This window comes from Schistocerca piceifrons, chromosome X (genome assembly GCF_021461385.2).
Source record: "Schistocerca piceifrons isolate TAMUIC-IGC-003096 chromosome X, iqSchPice1.1, whole genome shotgun sequence".
Taxonomy (NCBI): Eukaryota; Metazoa; Arthropoda; class Insecta; order Orthoptera; family Acrididae; genus Schistocerca; species Schistocerca piceifrons.
Genome location: NC_060149.1, coordinates 589,308,316 through 589,324,955, shown reverse-complemented (window position 1 = coordinate 589,324,955; position 16,640 = coordinate 589,308,316). Strand labels below are relative to the sequence as shown.

The window sequence follows — 16,640 nt, the reverse complement described above, 5'->3', positions numbered from 1 at the left end:
TCTGCTTCTAGAATGAAACGTTATAGAAAAATACTAGTTACTAAAATAATCTAACTAGGACTTTACAGGACCTTAACAATCGAGACACTTCTGATCAGTTTGAAAATCTGTTCAGTGAATGTAACGGTTTAAAATTACATGGCTCTCATTGTAAAAATTGTAATAATTAGCTGATTTAGTGCCTGTTAAGTATGGAAAATGTTCCTACGTGGGACGCATTTCAGAATTAATATGAACAGTGACGCCATTAATAGAATTGGAAGAGGTCGAAATAAGACTCAGTAGCTTGTACACCAGCTCTCCTGCTAAAAATATGCGAGCGTATGACACTTGTTACCGGCTCTGTATCTCTTCTATCTTTAAAAATAAAGCTTGGCTACTGCACACAGCGGAAACTCCTCACATCCTAGGAACGTAGGTAGGTATATTTATAATTTAAGGGTCGCCTAAACATAGGAAAGTTGTAGTATAACATGGATTTCAAAATGTAAGTCAGATCGAGAATATAAAACTCCTAGAATGAGATTTTCATTCTGCAGCGGAGTGTGCGCTGATATGAAACTTCCTGGCAGATTAAAACTGTGTGCTAGACCGAGACTCGAACTCGGGACGTGAGTCGTGCTTCTGTAGCTCAGTTGGTAGAGCACTTGCCCGTGAAAGGCAAAGGTCCCGAGTTCGAGTCTCGGTCCGGCACACAGTTGTAATCTGCCAGGAAGTTTCATATCAGCGCACACTCCGCTGCCGAGTGAAAATCTCATTCTGGAAACATCCCCCAGCCTGTGGCTAAGCCATGTCTCCGCAATATCCTTTCTTTCAGGAGTGCTAGTTCTGCAAGATTCGCAGGAGAGCTTCTGTAAAGTTTGGAAGGTAGGAGACGAGGTACTGACAGAATTAAAGCTGTGAAGACGGGGCGTGAGTCGAGCTTGGGTAGCTCAGTTGATGAGCACTTGCCCGCGAAAGGCAAAGGTCCCGAGTTCAAGTCTCCGTCCGGCACACAGTTTTAATCTGCCAGGAAGTTTTATAAAACTTCTGTTTAACCTAATCAAGTGCAAATGAATAACACAGAACAATGTTCTAAAAATTGCAGCAAACTAAAATAAAGTGACTCTCAACTACGTGGGACTCACATTTAAACTCACATTTAATTGGAAGACTGCACCAAGCAAACATGAAGACTTCCACATCCGGGCAGCTCCCAAAAGCAAGATAAATGAGACAAATATTTATAATAGATAACTGAGCATTCAAGATGCATAACGAAATGAGTTAAATGTGAGCTCCTCAGAGGATGGATTACACTGCTAACTGAGTGAAATTTACATTATTCAAGTGCAGCGAGGGGTTACAAATTGGGCAGGAGGCCAATCCTCTGCAACACAAATTCATGCATGTGACTGCAGTGTGATACTATTTGATTTTTATGTCGCGTTACAACTCTAGCTGAACATTCAGTTTGAAACGTGACATTGCCAAGCTACTCTATGACTAGTGCTGTTACTCGTGTCCTTGTCCCACACTTTTACTCTGAAATGAGCTCCAGATCATTCGACTGTCGTCGAACCTAGGCTTGTGAATGCACAAATGGCTTTAAAATTGACGTTAATGTTCGATGGGATATTCCTTACAGTTTCTCCACTGGAGATTGTGCATCGCGTGGAGTGACTCTGTACTAAGAGAGGAAGATTAATAAAGCACTGTAATCGTAGTCGCAGTAACGCTGGTGAGTTTATTCATCTATAGAGCTTTTTTTACATGGATATATCTTGGTATTAAAATTTAAGAGCAACAAAAACAAAAAAACAAAAAATAAATTCACATATACAGACATTTACATATTTACACACCTGATATAACTAGAATGGGGCAAGCTTTATAGCGGAAACCATCCCAGTATTTGCTTCCAGCCTTCCGAATACAAGTCCACTGTGTTTAGAACAGTGATGCCTCATTCGGTTTGTCTTTATGCTACTTTTCAAACCAGCTTCATCATGTGCGACTTGGAAGCTCCTGCGAATATTTCAACGGTCCAATGGCGAGTGGCCGGACGACAGGAGGCAACACAGCTCAATCCAGATGGTATTATCAAGGAAAATGTCAGGTGATGATGTTGAAAGGTGGCGACAGGAAGACATCCCAGCTCAGAGGTGTTCCGGCTAGTGATTGAGTGAGGGGTTCCAACTCTCAGATGTGATGCGTCCACCACTCTAATGTGTTCTGATATGTGGGAAACACTATTTAACACAGACGTTTCCAGAAACGGCCGAAGAAGTCAAAATAATGTTCTCATTCGGTTTTCATGTGGTACTCGAAAGCGCTTGAAACGAGACGTACATTAATCAACTCTTGTGGTGTAACAAACAAATGGACATGTTTGACTCTGAGAAGCATCGCTGCTAGCACAGCTTCATCTCCACTACCCCATAAATAATGCAGAAGTTGTCGTAGATCGAGTAAAACTAGTCTGCTATCAACCTCTACCCCCACATTTAGAATATTTTCCGGATATTTTTTACAAAAAGCTCACCATTTCCACAAAAGATTGATATGATTCGAATTAAGCCATTACTTCATGCTTTATCAACAGAATACTCATCAAAAATTATCATTGGACAAAGTATTAATCATTGGTTAAGAGAGCACACTGGTCGATTCGGAGCGCTCCAGATAGGATAGAACTGGTACCAGGAGGCCATGTGAACCTCTACCGGTGAAGCAAGTTCAAATGGTTCAAATGGCTCTGAGCACTATGGGACTTAACATCTATGGTCATCAGTCCCCTAGAACTTAGAACTACTTAAACCTAACTAACCTAAGGACATCACACAACACCCAGCCATCACGAGGCAGGGAAAATCCCTGACCCCGCCGGGAATCGAACCCGGGAACCCGGGCGTGGGAAGCGAGAACGCTACCGCACGACCACGAGATGCGGGCGGTGAAGCAAGTCATGGCAGTGAAGTAGTGTGTATGTGCCAGTCGGTTGCATGGAATCATCGCAGTAAGATAACGCCCTGGGTAAGCCTTGCGCCTACCCAGGCAGCAAACAACAGTACATCCGAGGGAAGCGGCTGCATAACCCATAGGAACCAGCCTTCCGGCAGACAGACGCAACACGGCGTTGATCCGCCCGGCCACCAGACGACTTCCTAGGCGCCGAGAGATGTCACTGGCCCCACACACTCTCCTCCGCGGGCCACGTGACGGAAGGTAGTGCCTATGTTATCCTGGCGCCCGGGCTTTATTTAGGCCGGTGCTGAAGCCACGATGAGTAGTTCACTCTGAGTGGTCTTCTTGCGCGAGGTGCAGGCTGCAGTCGCATTTCATCAATCAAGAACTGACTTTGGAAGCGCCGCAACGACGATGCTGTGTTTCATGTCAGTGATCAGCGAATGGACTTGTAACATTTCTTGTCTTTGTCGCCTGCCCGGACATCACTGTGTTTCATCGTACTGAATCTTTGAAACTGAACTGTACTTCTGGGACTTTAACTTGTACCGTGTCTACGAGTACAAAAGCTTTAACTTTGATCTGTCCCATCTGGACTTGAACTCTGTACAGCGTAGTGTGCAGTATATTTATTACTTAGTGATTAATTCTTATCTTGTAACAAAACCCACGATGCAGAAGACGTAACTCTCCTGTTAAATAAACTTTGTTCTGCCACATAGCCGGCCAGTGTGGCCGAGCGGTTCTAGGACCATCAGTCTGGAACCGCGCGACCGCTAATGGCAGATGTTAAGTCCCATAGTGCTCAGAGCCATTTTTTTTTCTACCACTTATGTGTGAACATTTCTTGTCGACCAAACCACAACAGATGCGTCGACAAGGGAAAGGAAAGAAAGCACAACCGTTCTGGCCACAGACAGGCTAACAGAGCCCGACCCACTGACGTGTCATCTGTCAACCCATGGGGTCACGTGGATCCGGCATGGAGGGCCGGTCTCCCGGCCAGTGTCGGATTAGCAGACTTGGTGCCGCTATCGAACAGCATCACGAGGCGGAGTGCACCGCATTCAGTCCTCGCACCAAAGAAAAGTCTCCTGCAGTACCGGGAAGAAAGCCCGTGTCCTGCAACTTAGGAGATCTTCGGGTTGTCTGCAGTTAAACAAAATAAGGAATTAGGCTACAGCTACAGCAGTAGCATTATTAGCCTGCTTTCTTGTTTTGTATAAGTGTAGGCAACGTTGAAATGTTCTAACAGGGAAAAATCACCTCATATTTTAAGGAGGAAAAAGCACACAACCAAAATATGAGACCCAGTAACAGGAACCGCGCGAAAATTTCGTTCTGAAAGTACAGCTTTAAAAACTTTCGCGCGGCGTAAAATTCCGCTCGTAGGAAAATCGGGCTTTAATCTTTTCCTAGGAGTAACAATTTTGCGTCCCGCGAACAGGACAGGATGTTTTGCGTCGGCAGAGGGGGCACACCTTAAATACGTATCGCATTTGTGTTCTCCCACAAAATGAAACTGCAAGTGCATTAACTATTCAGTCGACACGTGCTGTCTGGGAAGTACAGTGTATGAAAGCAGTTTTCTTATAATTGTTATTAATTTTTTTATTATTTGCAAGAAATTCAATGAAAACACTTTTTACGAGTATGTAAAACATAACAAAAACCTCTGCTTCATACAACCACAAAAAAGTTTTCATAGGTTCCAGAGAATTTTATATAGGAAGTAAAGTGTGTAAGATTACACAAAGCATTGTTCTGTCTTATCTGCGGTATTAGTGCTCCTCATAAGTAAGGCGAATTAGTTAAAAACCGAGTGCTTGTATGACAATGGCACTTGTTTGAGTACCTTCCCTAAGAGGTGTTGCAGGCATGTTAGTGGTACAGTTGGGAAACGGTGCACGAGTATTGCAACGACGAATGGTGTTCATTCTTGTTCAAAGTTGGTGACTACAACCGCGTTGACACTGTTTGTTTAACACTTCCATCTCTATGATGATTCGAGAAACTCCAATATTGGTCTGTGTAATGGGCTCTGTTCGACATTTTTTCACGGTCTAGCCATGGTTTTGTAGGAGATGATTAGTTCATCCTCTTGTGGTGGTGGTTTCGACAGTTCTTCCAGACAGTTTTTAAAGTGAAGTTCGTTTTCTTTGGTCTCATTTAAATATTTGAGAAGGGTATCACTTTCCTTCGTCTCTGTAGTCGGAGGGCGTTGGTATGTAATTAAACGAAGTGGTTCCTCCATTTTCTGAGATTCGAGAGAAAGTGTTCACACTCATTTGTTTATCGTCAGCGTTGATGAAGAGTCCATTATTGAGTTCCGCCAATATGTTTAGGCAATTTCCAATATTTTCAGTGTGCGGTATAACATTCATCTTCCACACATTCTAGAAAGCTCAACCTGTCCCAGTAGCTAACTTTCTTCTTTTTTTCAATAGATCCTGCGTTACCTAGTTTTTATTTTCTCTGTCTTCTGTAGTGATCACGGATACGTGGATGATCACGGATACTCTTCCACCGTCTTTGGCACTCACCCAGACGTTTCAGAATAGTGAAACTTGAAAACAGGTAATCGCCACTCTAACATTTTCGATACCTCTCAATTACAGAGGACTCGTTAACCGTGCTTTGAAGTACGAATATGGTGTTTTTAAAGCCGTCACGTGTTGAATCTAGACCAAGACGTGACCAACATATGCTCTCTCAGTGTTTGCCAAATCGTCTGAGAACACCTGCAAATTCACAGTTTCGGAATATACGGGGTGCTTCCGTAAGAGCGTGCAAAAATTTAACAGGACGTAGAGAATGCTTCACTGAACGGTTTTAGGTAGGGAACCTGGGATCGGAGAAGCCAGTGTAAGGAGATAACAGGAATAAAATCACATTATTGTGCACTTTTTTATTTACATTATTTACAGTTAACTGACAATTCAATCATTGACACAATGAACGTACCATTTGCACTCTATCTTACAAAATGTGTTGAAACTGATGGCCATCAAGCGCAATGCAAGCATGACATCGGCGAACAAGATTCTGCCGCGTTCTGACAAATATCCCTGGTGTGTTTCGAACCACATGACAGGCAGCTACAATTCTGTCAACTAATTCCATCTTGTATCCACTGGGGTCTCATACACAAGTGACTTTAGTTACACCCATAGGAAACAATCAAGGCGATTCAGGTAAGGTGATCTCGCAGGCCATGGAATAGAACCTTCCCTTGCAGTTCAGCGACCAGGAAGTATAGCATTCAGATGGTTGCGGACATCCACACTGACATGGACACTCGTCGTGACGGATGATGCCTGTAAGGAAATCTTTCCCAATACAGCCTTTTACCAGCGAGAGCACTGCAGCGTACTTTCCCATTCGCATGTCAGTGAGTTCTGCGAAAGTGTACCAGTACTGCTCCATCGTATTGTACTATACGTCTCTGAATAGCACCGAATCATGAATGGATATGTCGTTGATTCATAGCACGCACTGACATGGGGCAATGTAAATACGATACAACAGAGCCACATTATGGGCAAGTAAATTAAACAAAACCTGCATCATGACTTTCTAGTAATCAGGCTCGTCCTCCTCCATGTTTCCTTTCAGGAAATAAAGAATGTACATGTAAATAAACAGCACAGTACGTCTAAAATTGTTCGCACGTTAGACGTAAATAAGGTGGGAAACAGCAATGCCAGACAAAGCGGTAGAGAAATTTACTTCCATATCTCCTTAAGCTAGCTTCTCCGACCCAAGGTTCTCAACCTCAAATTGTTCGGTGGAGAATTCTCTATGTCCTGTTACATTTTTTCACGCTTTTACGGAAACATCCTGTAGAGGTTACGTAATTCAAATGCCAATTTCGCGAACAATAAACGTTTACGTTTCAGATAATGTGCTGTTCGAGGCAAGCACAACGGCTTATCTGAGTAATAACACGTAAGGAATATATAAAAAGTAATAAGTTGTACTTTCATGTGTATCAGCATGAAACAAACCGAAACAACATTTAAAATAAACGTTTTGCACGATGCAACAGTCGACATTTCATGTGGTATAGAATAAGAAAAAAACACAGATGACGTCTGGAGGCGGCTGTTGAGTGAGAATCCCGATTGGTGGAATCCTTGAAGAATCGGCGCCTGGGCAAGGAAACTCACTCTGAGCGAATTGGTCTATGCCCTAAACACCACTCAGCGCTAGGATACAGATGGCTTATTTTCGATCACGTTTTTTGAAGGAGAGAAGAAGTCCTTGTTGCCCACGGCCTCTAGCGGCGTTTAGGTCATCTCCTGGTGAACAGTCAAATCATGGCCATCTGTCTTCTGGAAAATTGTCCCCTGTGTGTTACGCACCTTCGAAGCAATGATGAGATGATGGTTGCCGACACCACAGGCGTTAAGCCTCGATACAGTACTAATGTTTCAAATGTAGGTGATCTCCTTGTAATAGTAGCTTCTGGTTCCGCTCCCAACCAACAAAATGTTATCAATATTCCTCCTGTGGGGACTGTAGATGTTCAGCATCCCCTGACACCTACAAACGTATACTTAGTGTGTTTACGTTTCCAGAATGAGATTTTCACTCTGCAGCGGAGTGTGCGCTAATATGAAACTTCCTGGCAGATTAAAACTGTGTGCCGGACCGAGACTCGAACTCGGGACCTTTGCCTTTCGTGAGCAAGTGCTCACCAACTGAGCTACCCAAGCACGACTCGTGCCCTGTCCTCACAGCTTTAATTCTGCCAGTACCTCGTCTCCTACCTTCCAAACTTTACAGAAGCTCTCCTGCGAACCTTGCAGAACTAGCACTCCTGAAAGAATGGATATTGCGGAGACAGAGCTTAGCCACAGGCTGGGGGATGTTTCCAGAATGAGATTTTCACTTTGCATCGGAGTGTGCGCTAATATGAAACTTCCTGGCAGATTAAAACTGCGGGCCGGACCGAGACTCGAACTCGAGACGTTTGCCTTTCGCGGGTGTTCACCAACTGAGTTCGAGTCCCGAGTTCGAGTCTCGGTCCGGCACACAGTTTTAATCTGCCAGGAAGTTTCATATCAGCGCACACTCCGCTGCCGAGTGAAAATCTCATTCTGGAAACATCCTCCAGGCTGTGGCTAAGCCCTGTCTCCGCAATATCCATTCTTTCAGGAGTGCTAGTTCTGCAAGGTTCGCAGGAAAGCTTCTGTAAAGTTTGGAAGGTAGGAGACGAGGTACTGGCAGAATTAAAGCTGTGAGGACGGGGCGTGAGTCGTGCTTGGGTAGCTCAGTCGGTGAGCATTTGCCTGCGAAAGGCAAAGATCCCGAGTTCGAGTCTCGATCCGGCACACAGTTTTAATCTGCCAGGAAGCTTCATGTGTTTACGTTGTTTATATGGAAAGTCTGGATAAAAACGTAGGCTGTCATCTTTCCTTACCTGAAAGCAAGATCCCTTCTGTGGGAAAAACCAAAGTGAAAGTCGAATTACAAACTCCAGAGAAGGTCAATTTCTTAGTGAATAACGAAATCTTGATATCTAAAAATACAGAATCTTTCTTCCTTCCTTCGTTATCCACAAACTGGGACAAGTTGATACAGAACGTGAAGCGGAGATTTTTGGAAGTCGTGTAATGTACGTATGTTTCTTGTTATAAGTGTTACAAGGTTATGAAGCAATATATATGGGATGGTAAAGAACGAACTGTCAAACTGCAGACCTGCTTGTTAACCTTCAACTCTCAAACTTTACCAGAAGCTGTGTCTGTCCATGGAACTAGATGTCCAATAAATCTTTACCTGCGAACTGTCAGGTAGTGAATTAACTGACTCCATTATAGACACATCAGCACACATTTTCCGTTCCAGATGAGATTCATCAAACTTTGTGGGTGTCACTCTGTTGAATCCTGCGTCTCTGATACTGTTATTTTTGTTCACTTCAGGGGTGCGCTGAACATTGCTTGTCTGCTAACCTACGCATCCGTCACTGGGAGACAACAACATTTCTTGCCTACGCCGATCATTGCTGCTCCAACAAATTTCAGCGCTTCAGATTTCGAAAACTTTTCCCGTGACTGCTGGCCACAAGCATACAGGGTTGACAGTGCCGAAGTAGGGACAGAACTCAATGTGTGCGTCTGCCAAGCACCAAATCAACGACAACCTCCACATCACGCTCAACTAATAGATGAGATAATAAATGTTACTGATATTTTCAGTCAGTATATGTGACAAAACAGTGTTATGAACGATACCGATATCTGGCACCTCAAATAGGTATGTTTAATTCTCTAAATCATGAAGTCTATAAAAGTACAGGGAGATTACAACTACACTTTCGATACTTGAGAAGGCTCCCATAAGAAACGAGTGATCGTAGCCCGATGAAACACTCTGGAAACATATCTAATCACATGCGAAGAGAAATAACGAATAAACCATTGAAAGAAATGAATTTTGATTTCCACATGAGAGGATAACTTTTTTAAATTACGGACGATGTTTACGTTCCATGTTATAAAGGCTGCTCATTATGACGACCATTTGCATTCGTGGCAGCCCGGAACCACGTTAGAGATACCACCTCACAATTGTTCGCAGCACTTTTCGAACGGTGGACTATGGAATGTTCAGCTGTCGCCAACAGCTCGTGCACTGCTTGAAGATCGCACACTGCATCCAAAACTCCCAGCCGTGGCAACAGTAACTTCTTAAACAGGTTTTGACGCAATTGCCCATCGGCTTCTCCCAGGAGCAATTCCCGCATCGCCAGAATTTTGAACTCCCTAACCGCATTTTTCAACCCCGGTTTGGGCAGTGGACCTCTCCGTATTCCTATAATGCGTCTACACTTGCGAAGAGTCGCATCACTGTCGCCGTTGTTTTGATAAAACTGTATTACGAGTAAAGCCCTGTTTACCTTGTCCAGAATCATGCTGACTGTCTGCAACTGTAATGAAAACTGGTGCTTTTGTTTCAACGCTCGGTCACCGTACCAGTACCGGCGCCTAATGGCAAGTCCTGACCCTAACACTACTAACAACACAAATCCTGCAGCGCACAAACTGAACATCATTACTATGAAGTTGGGTACCCACACGATAAATAGTTTTCCGTCTAAATTATCCCAAGTAGTGAACGTTTAATTATAACCACCCTGTATTGCCATGGAACGCAAGATCGATGAACTCCGTCACAGAAAGCTGCAAACAGAATCGTTCGTTTTCAGCCTGATACAGTCTTCTTATGTGAAAAATCGTTCAATTCTCAGCATACTGTTCACGTTAAAAAAAATTTTATAACAGAAGGGGACCTTGTCTATGGAAAGGCTGACGTTGCTATATTGGTAAAACGTTCTGCGCCGAATCGGCCATACCCGTTCAATGTAAGAAACGATGACATCGAATTAGTTGCTGTGCAGACACAACATGCTCACAAAACTTTTACAGTTGTCTTGGTGTGTAAAGCTCCCCAATATAGCACCGTCGAAGGTAACTGGAGACGCTTAATACGCCAGTTTAAGCCTTCCCTTATAATAGATGGAGACCTGAATTCCCATCATGTAGCGGGGGACGAGACAGGAAAGACAGAAACGGTAGGGCTTTGATTAAGGTTATTGAATACAACAACGTAGGAGTAGGCAACGCTGGAGCTCCTACTATGGTATCTGCACCTTTCAGCAGAAGTTCTGCAATAGATGTAGTGCTTTGCAACTCCGGTTTTACTGAACTTTCTAACTGGCACGTTAAAACAGATTAAAACAGATTCAGTGGGATCCGGTCGATTACCAATAGAGTTCTAGGCTAATACAAAAGTTGATACTAGACAAATATGCTACGCTTATAGTAAGTGGAGAATTGTGGAAGTCAGATGGGGCAAATACAAAGGCACAGGTTGGCGGGAACTCGAAAAAATACTACGTGACTTTCTGGAAGAAGATGCATGCCAATCTTAAGTCGACGCTTTGGAATTCGCGGCGGATATTAACATTCCTATGAAAAAAGAGTTTACTGTTTTGAAGCAACGTTTCATCCCTTGGTGGAATCTCGAATACTCCAGAGAGTTGCACAACGCAGACTTGCTTTTTAACAAATTCCTGAAACAAACAGAAGAGGACAATTGGATTAAATTTTGTTCTTGACTCAATAAAGCAATCAGTATGACAAGCATTTGGTATAAAACAAAGAACTTTAAAAACAGCCAGCTGCCATCCATCTTACCACTAATACAGCCCGGTTAGTGAAATTTATAGATACGTTCACTCAATCCACGGTCCCATTCGTAAAACATCCGTCTCCTGTTAAAGATAAGCGTCATCATATCTTGCTTCATCCCTTGTCTCAAGAAGAACTAAATGAAAATCGTGCGACACAGCCCTGATATAGATTTTATTCATTATTCTACGCTAGCGAACCTGACCACGGAACCGAAAGATTTTCTGTTCTTCATTTTTCATCGATGTTAGGTGCAACAGGACCTCACTGCAACATGGAAGACGAAAGCTATAATTTCAGTTCTGAAAAGTGGGAGAGACAAATGTGGTCTCTAACCATCGACCGAGCGCGCTGCCGTCATGTATTGCAAAAACGCTGCAGCGAACGGTGAAAAGGAGACTGAAAGGACGGCTTCAGAATAGTAATTTGAAGCCTTGGAGGCAATACGGATTCAGAAAAGGATACGAGACTATGGGCAACCCAGTTGGTGTTGGATGGGTGGGGGGGCGGGGGGAGTTAAAGCAAAGGATTACTGATGTCAGCTGCATCAGGACATTACGCGGAATCGGCGGCGACGACGGAAAATGTGTACCCGGCTGGGATTCCCTGCTTACGAGGCAGGTGCGTTAAGCACTGCGCCATCCGGGACGCAGTGTTACCGCCACTGAGCGGACTACCTCGACAGGCCTCACGGCCGACCCACATTCCCACCGAGCGCCAGCTATCCACAGTCCCTGACCACTGTGACCGAGTGGTTCTAGGCGCTACAGTCTGGAACCGCGCGACCGCTACGGTCGCAGGTTCGAATCCTGCCTCTGGCATGGATGTGTGTGATGTCCTTAGGTTAGTTAGGTTTAAGTAGCTCTAAGTTCTAGGGGACTGATGACCTCAAAAGTTAAGTCCCATAGTGCTCAGAGCCATTTGAATCCTGAGCACTTTCTCCACGCTCGTTACTGTGAGATTCCCGCAGGAGATCGGACGTACAAGTGCGTCCGCACTGAAGAAGATGGATCCATTGCCCACCTAGAACAGAAAGGTATCAACAGAAGAACGTTTCTTGCACTGAATAAGAAGATATGAGATCAAAATTAATACAAGTAATAACTATTCATCATGGTAGCAACAGAAACAATAACAATCTGAGATACAGAACAAAGGAATACTGCAACAGTAATCAAGGCTCTCCACCACCTCCAAAAACACCACCCAAAGAACACAAACACGCGCACACACAAACACACACACACACACACACACACACATACATACACACACACACACACACACACAGATTATGAAAAAATGTTATTGATTTACTTTCCCCCAGGTCCTCGTTTTTGAGTGTCCGCCCCAACCAAGTGCAGACACACACACACCAACTCGATAAACAAAAAAAAAAAAAAGAACTGTGTATAGCCACCAGAGCATTAACAAAAGACTACAGACTGATGTATCACGGCAATTAACAGCGCAACAGAAAGAACACGAGCGTTTAAAGACAGACTAGTAAAAAGAAGGCAATGGAAACCACTGCATTAAAGACACGTAACGTGTATCCACAGGACATGTGGCCTGGAATTGAAGAAGTGTCATGATGATCTCTCCATTGGCAAAAGATTCCGGAATAGTCCCCCATTCGGATCTCCGAGAGGGGACTGCCAAGGGGGAGGTTACGATGAGAAAAAGATTGAATAATCAACGAAAGGATAACGTTCTACGAGTCAGGGCGTGGAATGTCAGAAGCTTGAACGTGGTAGGGAAACTAGAAAATCTGAAAAGGGAAATGCAAAGGCTCAATCTAGATATAGTAGGGGTCAGTGAAGTTAAGTGGAAGGAAGACAAGGATTTCTGGTCAGATGAGTATCGGGTAATATCAACAGCAGCAGAAAATGGTATAACAGTTGTAGGATTCGTTATGAATAGGAAGGTAGGGCAGAGGGTGTGTTACTGTGAACAGTTCAGTGACCGGGTTGTTCTAATCAGAATCGACAGCAGACCAACGCCGACAACGATAGTTCAGGTATACCTGCCGACGTCGCAAGCTGAAGATGAACAGATAGAGAAAGTGTATGAGGATATTGAAAGGGTAATGCAGTATGTAAAGGGGGACGAAAATCTAATAGTCATGGGCGACTAGAATGCAGTTGTAGGGGAATGAGTAGAAGAAAAGGTTACAGGAGAATATGGGCTTGGGACAAGGAACGAAAGAGGAGAAAGACTAATTGAATTCTGTAACAAGTTTCAGCTAGTAATAGCGAATACCCTGTTCAAGAATCACAAGAGGAGGAGGTATACTTGGAAAAGACCGGGAGATACGGAAAGATTTCAATTAGATTACATCATGGTCAGACAGAGATTCCGAAATCAGATACTGGATTGTAAGGCGTACCCAGGAGCAGATATAGACTCAGATCACAATATAGTAGTGATGAAGAGTAGGCTGAAGTTCAAGACATTAGTCAGGAAGAATCAATACGCAAAGAAGTGGGATACGGAAGTACTAAGGAATGACGAGATACGTGTGAAGTTCTCTAACGCTATAGATACAGCAATAAGGAATAGCGCAGTAGGCAGTACAGTTGAAGAGGAATGGACATCTCTAAAAAGGGCCATCACAGAAGTTGGGAAGGAAAACATAGGTACAAAGAAGGTAGCTGCGAAGAAACCATGGGTAACAGAAGAAATACTTCAGTTGATTGATGAAAGGAGGAAGTACAAACATGTTCCGGGAAAACCAGGAATACAGAAATACAAGTCGCTGAGGAATGAAATAAATAGGAAGTGCAGGGAAGCTAAGACGAAATGGCTGCAGGAAAAATGTGAAGACATCGAAAAAGATATGATTGTCGGAAGGACAGACTCAGCATACAGGAAAGTCAAAACAACCTTTGGTGACATTAAAAGCAACGGTGGTAACATTAAGAGTGCAACGGGAATTCCACTGTTAAATGCAGAGGAGAGAGCAGATAGGTGGAAAGAATACATTGAAAGCCTCTATGAGGGTGAAGATTTGTCTGATGTGATAGAAGAAGAAACAGGGGTCGATTTAGAAGAGATAGGGGATCCAGTATTAGAATCGGAATTTAGAAGAGCTTTGGAGGACTTACGGTCAAATAAGGCAGAAGGGATAGATAACATTCCATCAGAATTTCTAAAATCATTGGAGGAGGTGGAAGCAAAACGACTATTCACGTTGGTGTGTAGAATATATGAGTCTGGCGATATACCATCTGACTTTCGGAAAAGCATCATCCACACAATTCCGAAGACGGCAAGAGCTGACAAGTGCGAGAATTATCGCACAATCAGCTTAACAGCTCATGCATCGAAGCTGCTAACAAGAATAATATACAGAAGAATGGAAAAGAAAATTGAGAATGCGCTAGGTGACGATCAGTTTGGCTGTAGGAAAAGTAAAGGGTCGAGAGAGACAATTCTGACGTTACGGCTAATAATGGAAGCAAGGCTAAAGAAAAATCAAGACACTTTCATAGGATTTGTCGACCTGGAAAAAGCGTTCGACAATATAAAATGGTGCAAGCTGTTCGAGATTCTGAAAAAAGTAGGGGTAAGCTATAGGGAGAGACGGGTCATATACAATATGTACAACAACCAAGAGGGAATAATAAAATTGGCCGATCAAGAACGAAGTGCTCGTATTGAGAAGGGTGTAAGACAAGGCTGTAGCCTTTCGCCCCTACTCTTCAATCTGTACATCGAGGAAGCAATGATGGAAATAAAAGAAAGGTTCAGGAGTGGAATTAAAATACAAGGTGAAAGGATATCAATGATACGATTCGCTGATGACATTGCTATCGTGAGTGAAAGTGAAGAAGTACTAAATGATCTGCTGAACGGAATGAGCAGTCTAATGAGTACACAGTATGGTTTGAGAGTAAATCGGAGAAAGACGACGGTAATGAGAAGTAGTAGAAATGAGAACAGCAACAAACTTAACATCAGGATTGATGGTCACGAAGTTAATGAAGTTAAGGAATTCTGCTGCCTAGGCAGTAAAATAACCAATGACGGACGGAGCAAGGAGGACATCAAAAGCAGACTCGCTATGGCAAAAAAGGTATTTCTGGCCAAGAGGAGTCTACTAATATCAAATACCGGCCTTAATTTGAGGAAGAAATTTCTGAGGATGTACGTCTGGAGTACAGCATTGTATGGTAGTGAAACATGGACTGTGGGAAAACCGGAACAGAGCAGAATCGAAGCATTTGAGATGTGGTGCTATAGACGAATGTTGAAAATTAGGTGTACTGATAAGGTAAGGAATGAGGAGATTCTACGCAGAATCGGAGAGGAAAGGAATATGTGGAAAACACTGATAAGGCACAGGATGATAGGACATCTGCTAAGACATGAGGGAATGACTTCCATGGTACTAGAGGGAGCTGTAGAGGGCAAAAACTGTAGAGGAAGACAGAGATTGGAATACGTCAAGCAAATAATTGAGGACGTAGGTTGCAAGTGCTACTCTGAGATGAAGAGGTTAGCACAGGAAAGAAATTCGTGGCGGGCCGCATCAAACCAGTCAGTAGACCGATGAAAAAAGAAAAAAAAGTAAAGTGATAATATTGCAATGTCCATGATAGGTCACACTGGATCGTGTAGAATAACAAAATACAGTTCCACCGAGAAGCAGACGTAAAGAAAGCATTACACAAATTCGTAAGTGGAAACAACAAATGTTAGAAACTTCGAATGACATGTCCCCCGAGAAGTAGTTTATGACCTTGTGGGGTGAAGAATATAATTATACAGTTTGTGATTTAGTTTATGAGTTGAAATGTTTGGTAACCTTGTGCGATATTTGGATACCATGGCGTTTTACAACGGCTTAAAAATTATATGTGCGAACAGCCAGAAGGCGATGGAGAACGTGCTGTTCCTGATCCTCAGTCCTCACGTCCACTACTCAGCTCGCCGCAACTGACAGAAAATTTTCCGGCTCTCTAAGAATAAGCAAAGGAGTCAGTAACTACGACGATAAGTAAAAGTCTACTGTCGTTTAGCTGATAACTATATTGCGCCTAAGTTTTACAAGCAAAAGTATCAGTTTTGAAAATCATTAAAAGATTGTTTTATCGTACTCAGTACTCAACACAGTTCAGAGAGGATTTATACTCTTTATTCCTAATTGCGTAAAGTTAATTGCTAGCCTTTAAAAGTGGAGAATAATCTCGAAACTTGCTGCGTGGTTTTCTATGATATAGTGGGTGGCACACAAAACAGAAGACTAGAAAGAAACACGGGCTTTCCAGAAAATTCTTAATCCAAATAAGTTCATTCTGACAGAGTTTCACAAGATATACGTGACATATCAGTCGAACAAAACACAATCATGTCAGTCATTTTCAAAGCCACACGAGGCTCAGATGGCGACTGTCGTGGACAAAATAAAGGCACATTCTGTAGCGGAGCGTGGCACCTTTCCGTATGACTGATAACGATTGAATAACCATTTGGTGCAGACACCTTGTT

At 43.2% G+C, this 16,640-nt stretch overlaps 1 protein-coding gene across 2 annotated transcripts in view; it reads left to right on the top strand.

Annotated features, from left to right (window-relative positions):
- Positions 1 to 16,640, top strand: part of LOC124722852 (glycine receptor subunit alpha-3) — a 375,323-nt gene that overhangs the window by 47,565 nt on the left and 311,118 nt on the right. The gene's annotated exons all lie outside the window — the stretch shown is intronic.